Source organism: Saccopteryx bilineata, chromosome 4 (assembly GCF_036850765.1).
Source record: "Saccopteryx bilineata isolate mSacBil1 chromosome 4, mSacBil1_pri_phased_curated, whole genome shotgun sequence".
NCBI classification, from domain to species: Eukaryota; Metazoa; Chordata; class Mammalia; order Chiroptera; family Emballonuridae; genus Saccopteryx; species Saccopteryx bilineata.
This window is the reverse complement of record NC_089493.1, coordinates 56,705,181-56,714,594: the sequence shown is the minus strand read 5'-3', so window position 1 is coordinate 56,714,594 and position 9,414 is coordinate 56,705,181. Positions and strand designations below refer to the sequence as shown.

Below are 9,414 nucleotides of genomic sequence, written 5' to 3'. Positions count from 1 at the left end.
ACCTGTGTGACAACAAAGCCCTGTCTGGATTCTTCCTCTCCTTGTTTCAGATGTTTTACAGGAGAAGAAAAGCAACTAGCAGACATAGGCAGAAACAGATGGAACAGCAGGTATAGTTGGGAGAGAAGGATACTGGGAAGGTGTAGTCAGCTTGTAGCCGACAGTGATCACAAATGGTGGTTTAACTTCCTCCCTGGGTCCCAAGGATCAGATGAAATAATTAATGAAACCATGCCATTTTAGAGAATTACTACCTGATCTTTCTGATAAATAGAAAGGGAGAACACTGTCTCCACATGACACACCTTGGGTCTGACCCACTGATAAACTGAACGTGCTGTTCTGTGAGGTCAGGGGAGAGAGATTAGGGCTCTTTGGTGTGGCAGCACCGAGGCTGAAAGCTGATAAGGTCACCGTTAGAAAACCGTGAAGTACAGGGAAAGAATTCAAGATTCATATTCTAAATTCCATTGCCAAAACTCAGCAGGCCCAGATCTCAGAATGAACAGCTGGAAATGTCGCCCTGTTCAAAATCACTGTGGAACTGCAGAGAAAGGCTAAGGGGATGAATATAAGCATCTTCCAAAAATGTCTAGATATGTGATCAATGTTCTATAAACAGTTAATAAGGATGAAAGAAAAGCGCTTTGTGGATACATTCTGAATTTCCTGAGACTGGTATTGAGGAGAATAGTTCCCCTACTTACAGCTCCTAGACATCGTTAGTGCACACTGGTCTGTGTCCTCTAGAGTTTAATAGTTTCGGTCTGGTTTTTTTCCTACATCAACAAAAAATGTCTTTTTTTACTTGAACAAATATTTGAGTATGTTAGCATTCTACTTGTCAACGCGATTTGTAGATGTGATGTTTGTTCAATCTAGAGTCAGAGTACATTTAGGAAAAAAAGTCTGAATTTTCTAATTAAAAAAACAACGCTATGGTGCTCAGGGAGCCGTCATTCCAGGATTGGAGACGGGGGTTTTGAAAGAAATTAGAAATGTCAGGCGGTGCAAGTGTTCCTTCCATTATATATACTTTCTGACATTGAGGGTTTTCAGAGCTACATTCCTTCAACACATGTCGTAAATTTTGTATGTCAAACAGTGAATGAAGCTATGCTGAGGTTTCAGTGACACGAATGCAAGCTTTGCCAAATTCTTGACAAATGGCTCTCAACCTAGAGGGTGAAACTGGTCCCTGCTGCTGGTGAGTTTTACTTCTGTTACCGAGGCTGTGGAGCACAGTCGAGTCACAGCCTTATCGGGGCCTGCCGTGCGGATGCCCTAGCTGAAATGTTGATTCAGAGCCGGAGGAAGGCGTGTACCATCGCGGTCTAGAGATATCAGTTGCTGGTTCAAAGTCATTCAGCTAGTTGTGTTAACCCAGTAGTAGTCAACTCTCCTGTGGGACAGGCAGCCCCGTGAGGGGGTTGGAAAGCAGGGGGCCGGCTCTGAATCCTGCGCCAGCACTCCCTGTGTGCCCTGGGTGAGCAGCTTTCTTCATCCTAAAGGAGGGAGATGGCTTGTCTCTTCAGGTGCCCGTGGGCCTCTTCCCAGGCTGAGTGAAACAAGGTGAGGTGCTGTGGCCAGAGGGCCCCATCACTGTTCCTCCACTCCCTCTCTGCTCTTCAGCCTTTTCCCCCACTGTACTGCATCCTTAGGGAAATTGAAAGTAACTTTTTTTCCTTTAAAAACTGAAATCCCCACTACCAGCTCCCCCAGAGGCCACTCATTAACATCGCAAGGATACCCCATACATAAAAGACATTCGAAAGGCATCGGTTGGTAGGACAAATGGCCCAGACACAAGTGCTGAATTAATCATTCCAGAGTCACAGGAGGTAAATGTCTCAAAGCAAGATTCAAATTTCATTTTTAAGCAAAACGCTGGCCCTTGAACATAAGTTTCTGTTGCTTCATTCATGAGCTGCGTTTGGACGTGTTGCCCAGTGAAAGGGACAGAATGCGGGTCCTGCTCAGAGGCCTTGCTGCAGGTGGAAATAAAGCAGTTCGGCCCTCATTCTTCAGGAACCGCTCGGCAGGACCGTTTCCAAGCCCACTGTCTCCAGAGGAAAGCTAACAACAGGAAAGGTAAAAAGCCCTTTGTGTGAGTGTGACTGAGGGATGATTCTCCATTCTGTCTCCCAAAGGGCCAGCTGGGTGTGGCTGGGCCGTTGGCATGGGGGAAATGGCTCCTTTGGGTGGATGCTACGTGGGGTTGGGGGTGAGAGGGTGGTGAGTCCTGGTCTGTTTTTGACTCAGGAGAGACTCAGGGTTTGGGATGCTGCCTTCCCAGTGGAACTGTTGGTGCCTAGACTCATAAATCGGACATCAAACCAGCAAACACATGCAGTGGAGTAATATAGCCCCATGGCCATCCAAGGAGCCAGGTTTTGATAAACTGACCACATCCAACATCACCCAGCCCCCATCCCATCCCAAGCCCACTTCCTCTGTGAAAACGTTTCACAATAAAACAGATTGCCAAGTAATTACTTGATTCGTACTGTGATCAAAGGACACGGGGGAGGAAGACACTTTCCTTTACCCTACACGGTTCTTTCTGCTAGTCTACATGAGGCAGATTAACAAGCAAAAACAACCAGATTTAATTATATATGTTCATATGGGAACCCCACATACATGAGAGATACAGGGATGGAAGGCTAAATGAGGTACATATTACTTTCTGAGTAAGGCGAGGCAGTTTGGGGCTTTAGAGGGGAAAAGGTTGTTTGCAGACAGTAAGAAGAGCAGATGTTCAATAATTAGATGTTGGCCCTGCCCTGTAGTTAGGTCATAAAAAGTTGTCTAGAAATAACTCATTGTGGGCAAGGCTCAAGTTTAAATTCTTTAAGCGAGAGGGAAAAGTTTTTTCATGAGCCACAGGGCCTTGATTACCTTCAGTTCAAAAATAATTTACTTGCCAGAGTGGTACATCTTGGGGAGGTGTGTTCTGAACCTATGCAACACCATTATTGGATCCAAAACGGTTAAGTATTGCTGCTAAACGCCCAGTGATCAGCCTATTAGGAATGTGAACCAGCACTCAGGCAGTAGGGTTTTTCATTTTTGTTTTTAGGGTGGCTTCTTAGGGATGACTAGCATATCTGCATCTCAGAACCCAACCGGGCAGGACATGATTAACTGTGGACTTCCTCGACTTGAAGATTGTCGTTCTGTGACTTGTCTTCCTGTTATATTCTCAGAAAGTACTCCTTTCTAAACTTCAGAGTTGTCTGCCTTTGCACCTTCCTACTAAATTAAAAAGGAACAAGGCAGAATAATTTGCCTAGGAATAGGAATGTACTAAATATATATAGACAATGTGCCTCAATGAAGTGTTTCTAGTCTCAGAACCTGGAAAAACTGCTCACATCTCTTCAATTGCTGGCTAATCCTCTACTTGAAAGTTTCTATCTGGGATGTCTACCATTTCTGTCTTGTGCTCTCTCCGCTCTGGCTACATTTTTTTTTTATTACTCTAATCTAGTGATGTTCAACCTTTTTCATCTCATCATGGCATACATAAACTAATTACCATATTTTTCACTCCATAAGATGCACCTTTTTTTCCCCCAGAAGTGGAGGGGGAATTCCTGTGTATCTCATGGAGCAAAAAATACGGTATTTCATTAAATTTTTTTTTCTTTTTTTTTTTTTTTGTATTTTTCTGAAGCTGGAAACGGGAAGAGACAGTCAGACAGACTCCGCATGCGCCCAACCGGATCCACCTGGCACGCCCACCAGGGGGCGACGCTCTGACCCTGGGGGGGGGGTCGCTCTGCCGCGACCAGAGCCACTCTAGCGCCCGGGCCATCTTTGCTCCAATGGAGCCTTGGCTGCGGGAGGGGAAGAGAGAGACAGAGAGGAAGGAGAGGGGGAGGGGTGGAGAAGCAAATGGGCGCTTCTCCTATGTGCCCTGGCCGGGAATCGAACCCGGGTCCCCCGCACGCCAGGCCGACGCTCTACCGCTGAGCCAACCGGCCAGGGCCTCATTAAATATTTTAACACACCATTTGGTTCAGAATATTTTTTTCTTATTTTCCTCAGAATGCTAGGTGTGTCTTATGATGAGGTGCGTCTTATGGCGTGGAAAATATGGTACTGAAATTCTGCAGCACACCAAAAAAATATAATTTTTGCTGATCTAACAAAAAAATAGGTATAATTTTGATTGCTAGATTCTTTTTTAAAAGATAATAGTGGTTACCTACTTTTTTTGCTCCAAAGTGACTTTTTAAAAAATCAGGTGCCAATACTTGTATAGAAGGATTTCTGGTACCAAGAATTAACCAATCAGGTGCAACTTTTATGTGACATGACAATAAGATGCAATTCTATTGACCTATATATTCTGGTTCAAGACAGGGCATTCACACCAGATGGCTATTTTGTGTTGGCTGCTGTCATTTTTTATTTGACAATCTCAGGGAAAAGAGGTCAGTGCCCCTGACTAAATAGTCAGGTATTTAGTATTTTGAAATTCTTGCAGCATACCCATGTGCAGTGGCACACTGGTTGAAAATCACTGCTCAAACCTCTTGTTCTGCTAACTTGCTCTTAAACACAGAAAGGGCTTTCATATTGTCTTTTAGTCATTAGAGAATATATGAAATATAAGATTATACATGATTTGGCCCATAGAACTAAGAATTAAATTCTATCTGCACTTAAGCACCTTCTTCCCTGACCAGGCAATGACACAACGGATAGAGCATCATCCTGGGACACCAATGACCCAGGTTTGAAGCCCCAGGTCGCCAGCTTGAGTGCGGGCTCACCAGCTTGAGTGCAGGGTCGCTGGCTTAAGTATGGGATCATAGACATGACCCCATGGTCACTGGCTTGAGTCCATGGCTCAGCTGCAGCCCCCCAGGTCAAGGCACATATGAAATAACAATCAATGAACAACTAAGGTGCCCCAACTATGAGTTGATATTTCTCAACTCTCTCCCTTCCTGTCTGTCCCTGTCTGTCTGTCTGTCTCTCTCTCTCCCTTCCTGTCTGTCCCTGTCTGTCTGTCTGTCTCTCTCTCTCTGTCTCTCTCACACACACACACACAAACACCTTTTTTTAGGGAATATAGGTTGGGAGTTGTAGGACAATATAGAAAAAGCATAAAGTAGATGTCTCGCCTTCAAGGAGCCTAAATAATCTAGAGGAAGCACTAAGCACACATTAAAAGATAATAGGGTGTGTTTGCATGGCAAACTGAGTCAGTAACAAGAATGCATTGAAAAAAGCCATCATGCCCCCTTCCTGGAAGATTTTTAACCACTAAATCAATGGAAATGGTTCTGCTAGGCATGCTGTGTAATTTTCTCAGGAGTCTCCAGCCACAGGCAGTTCACAACTCACCCTTACCCGTCAAACCTTAGAAGCAGATCTCTGCAAGTTTGGTTTTGCTGTTTACCCTAGCCACCTCATTTTTTTGTTCTCTATTGTAGGTTTTTTTCTACTGGACTTTAATTGAAAACTTCTCCCCCTTTTACCCACCCCTAGCCCCATCACCTGTTTTATGCCATTTAATTTTTTTTTTAATTTTTAGTCTTTAGTCTTGTTATATCTACCTTTACTTTTATCCTGGAGCATCTCCTCAATCTTCAGAACAAAGAATATAAATAAATAATTACATAGACCCTTAGAAACTATAAAATCTGTTTTCTACTCCTCTAGAGAGGTCTGGAGGGAATGAGTCACTACTAACACTTCTGCCATGGGAAGATGCCTCCGTGCTCCTTCTTGTGGTCCTGAGAGGAGACAGTGGCCAGCTCTGCTGCAGTTGCCAGACTTCAGCCTTCCTAAGGGGTTAGGAGCCCTGGGGATCTTCAGGCCATCTGTTTCCAGCCTTCCAGGAAAGATGAAGAATGTGGTGGTGTGCCAGAGAGACTTGGGTTTCACTACTGCGGAGATGGGAACTGCCGGGGCTTGGGAGTGCTTTGGCTTTTCTAGCTTTGGTTCCCACTCAAGAAAGATAAAATGTTATAGATCAATGTGGATAAAAAGACTAACCTGAGGGTTAATTTCAATTAGTATAACAGCAATAGATATATGTTGTGTATTTAAAGAAATATATAAATATTATGCAGCAATTTGCAAGTTCAAATGAAAAGCTCTTTGCCACATTTGGATATAGGGTTTCAAAGTAAATAAGCTGAATTATACGCATAAGGTACAAACCATCATATAATTGTATACATTGCAGGGAGGGGGGGTAGTTTGTCACAAAATGTTATAAAAACAATAGGGGAAATCTATAAAGTAAAAGGTCACTCAATTTCATCACCACTTAAAATATTTTCCATATATTTTGCCTGTGTGCAGTATTTTATTCAAACTTGATTTTTTATTAAAAAGCTTTTGCATAAGCCCCTTACTATATTGCTAAGTTCGTCCTCATGGTATATGATATTCCATCTGGTCACTGTGCCATAATTCTCCCATTTTTGATCATTTATATTATTTCTGATTTGTTGCTTTCATAACTAGAACTGATGTGAATTCTTTGTAATTTGGATATGTTCTGACTCATAGAAAATGAAAACATTCACTTTATAAAAAAATGATCTTTTTCTTTTAAGTGCAGGCATTCCCTAAATATAAAACTGCTAAACTCTTTAACTATGTCCTGATTCCTGCCCAGCCCTGGACCGGACAGCCCATTTGATTTGCAAACTAGATGAAATAGAAGCCTTTAAAAAAACCTAGCATGTTATCTCTGATGCTCCACACCCCTCCCCCCACCAAACAAAAACACAAACTTTTAACTTTAAAAGATGCTTTCACAGCAGCCATTCTGCTCTTTCTTGTACCTCATGTCTAGACTCAGAGCTGATAAACGTGAATATTGGGTATGTGGGCTCAGAGGTACTGCCCAGGGCCATTCCAGCCTTAGTTTTGAGAAGACCCTTAATTACTAGTAATGAACAGTGATAGAGGGAAGAAAGAATAAAAGAAGCCTTAACTGCTAGCATTCTAAGATAGGGGTTAAAACCCAGGCTTTGCAATAAGACCAGTATTTGAAAGCCACCTCTGCCACTTCTTGGTCGCCTGACTTTGATAAGCTACTTAATTTCCTTACTCCATCAGCAAAACAGAGATGGTAAAAACGGTACCTGCTTTCAGGGTACGATTGACATTGCGTGCAAAGATTTCAGTACAGCACCTGACACAGTAAACTCTCAGGGATAGAGAACTTCTTTTGTCGTAATTATTTGAACATACCTGAGTCTTGAGTCCTTGAAATCAGCCCTTATACCACTCCTCCCCGGCTTCAAAGAAAAGGCTGCCATTGGTTACTTCCATACTCACTTGTGAGGCTGCCGCATGGTGCTGTCTTTGCTCCTTCAGAGCTGCCTCTGATGTTCATTTCATGGGATGGATCAGGGCCAGAGAGTTCAGTTGGATCTTCCCCCTGAAATCACAAGGAGGCAAGGCTCCATGGCCCTTCTGGACTAAAATCTAGTATTGGTGAACAGTGAAGACAGCCCGGCTGAGTAGACTCTGAATGACAGAAGGAACGACCAGCCGTCACCAGCTGTCTGGGAGCTGCCTCCTCGTGGCCTCCAGGCGAGAGTGCCCAGGTCCTGTGTCTCCCCCAGGGCATGATGGGGGTTTGCATTGGGGTTTGGTTTCCTGGGGACTTCTCAATGACACTGAAAACCCAGCTCACCTGGTTGTTGATCTTATTCCTAGACACAGAAAGTTACCTTGGGCACTTGAAGTTAACTTCAGACAATAACAATATCCTCGTCCTCCTCTGTTGCAATCCTTAGCATCTGAGGTCCTGCTTCATGGTTTCCTCTTTGGGAACATGGCTCCCGCCTCTGAACTGAAAGCCTTGAAACGAGAGGTCCGCCCAAGGAAGCAGGCGCTGTCAGCGGAGCAGGTCCTGGATGTGGCAAGAGCCTGGCTTCATAGCCGTGGCTTTTGTAGGGTATGGGGCCAGGCAGAGGGACCCAGCCAACAGCAGGAACAAAAGCCAAGCACCTGCTCCTTGCTTTTGGGTCTGGTTGGTCAGGATACCTGACACCAGAGAACATCTTTCCTTTCACACTCTATTGTCCTGAGGCTTCAATTACATTCTTGACTCAGAGCCCAGGAATGGGGATAGCCAGCACTCCAGAAATCCCTGGAGCAGTGACTCACTGGAGTTTTCCGCCTCCCTATCTCCTAACCAGGCTGCACCCCGCTGGCCTTGCAGATGGAGGGTCTCGCCACCCCCTCCACATAGCTGGGGGAGCGTCCCTCAGCCTCAGAGCTGGCATTAAGATGGGCCTTACGGGGCTGTGTGCTGAGTGCATTAGTAAAAGCATGGGACCTCCAAAAAATAAGAAAAAAATAATAGAGTTTAATATTTTATATTTCCCCTAAAAAATGTATGAAGAACTCATCATTGGGAAAACTCTGAATAGTCTTGGTCTACTTCCACTTATTTTAGAGTGAATTTTTATTTTTATTTTGAATTACAAATGTGCGAAGGGTGTCTTAAGCAGACTGCATATCTTGTCAATTCCATGGCCGCATGAAGTGCTGGGCTTCCCTGCAAGCTTCTCACTTGTGCCCTTGACTTTCCTGAGGACCTCAGCCCACCTTTCACCAACACACATGCACACATGTCAACACCCACGGCCATCGTCACCACCGCCACCACTGATCCCATGGGGCAAACGCTGACCACAGTTACATCTTATGTGTTATGTTTCGTGTGTTTTTGTGAGTCTGTGGCACTGATAAAACCTGGGTCTCATCCCTGCTGCTCCCCAGCTAACAACTGGGAAATTTGAGGCAACTTTATGCGGCCTCTCTGAATTTCAGAGTCCTTCCCTAGAAAAGCCTGCCTTAGTAGTTGTGTTAATAAAAGATAAAACATGTCCAGGGCCTGGCCTATGGCTGGCTCTCAATAAATATTAGGGTTGCTAATGGCCTTTCTTCACTCCTGGCTCATTCTAAAAAAAAAAAAGAGAGAGAGAACAGGTCTCTTATTTAAAAAAGAGTCACCACCATACCCAACCATTCCATAGTAGACTGAGGGACTTTGTAGGGAAGCTTTACCCTTTCAAGTAGCCTCCTGAGCCTCCTGCCTCCACTGTCCCCAGCTATTAAAGAGGAGGAGCTTCTCTGGAGAGAGGCTTTGTCAAAGGGTGGTGCTATCATCATTTTCTGAACTTAGTGCCTAATTTTTTATTTTATGTTGGCATCAGCCATCAGCTGGTGACCAGGTAAATGTGTCTGAGAAGCCCTGGGCTGAGGTGTCTTCAGGGATCAAGGCCCATCTTGGGGGGGGGGGGGGGGCAGAGCCAGTCTGGAGATCCCTGAGGTTCAGCGAGTTGTGGATTTCCAGGGCAGGCTCCTAGAGATATAGCAATGTAATGTAGCAATGGAGTGGAGGTGGGAGGGTGGGGGCAAGGT

At 44.5% G+C, this 9,414-nt stretch overlaps 1 long non-coding RNA gene across 1 annotated transcript; it reads right to left on the bottom strand.

Annotated features, from left to right (window-relative positions):
- Positions 1 to 1,047: 1,047 nt before the first annotated feature.
- On the bottom strand, positions 1,048 to 7,847 carry LOC136334448 (uncharacterized). Its single transcript, XR_010731156.1, has 3 exons — positions 7,713 to 7,847; positions 7,315 to 7,417; positions 1,048 to 2,076 (listed from the first exon to the last, which is right to left on the bottom strand). It is a non-coding gene; the product is annotated as an uncharacterized lncRNA (long non-coding RNA).
- Positions 7,848 to 9,414: the final 1,567 nt, after the last annotated feature.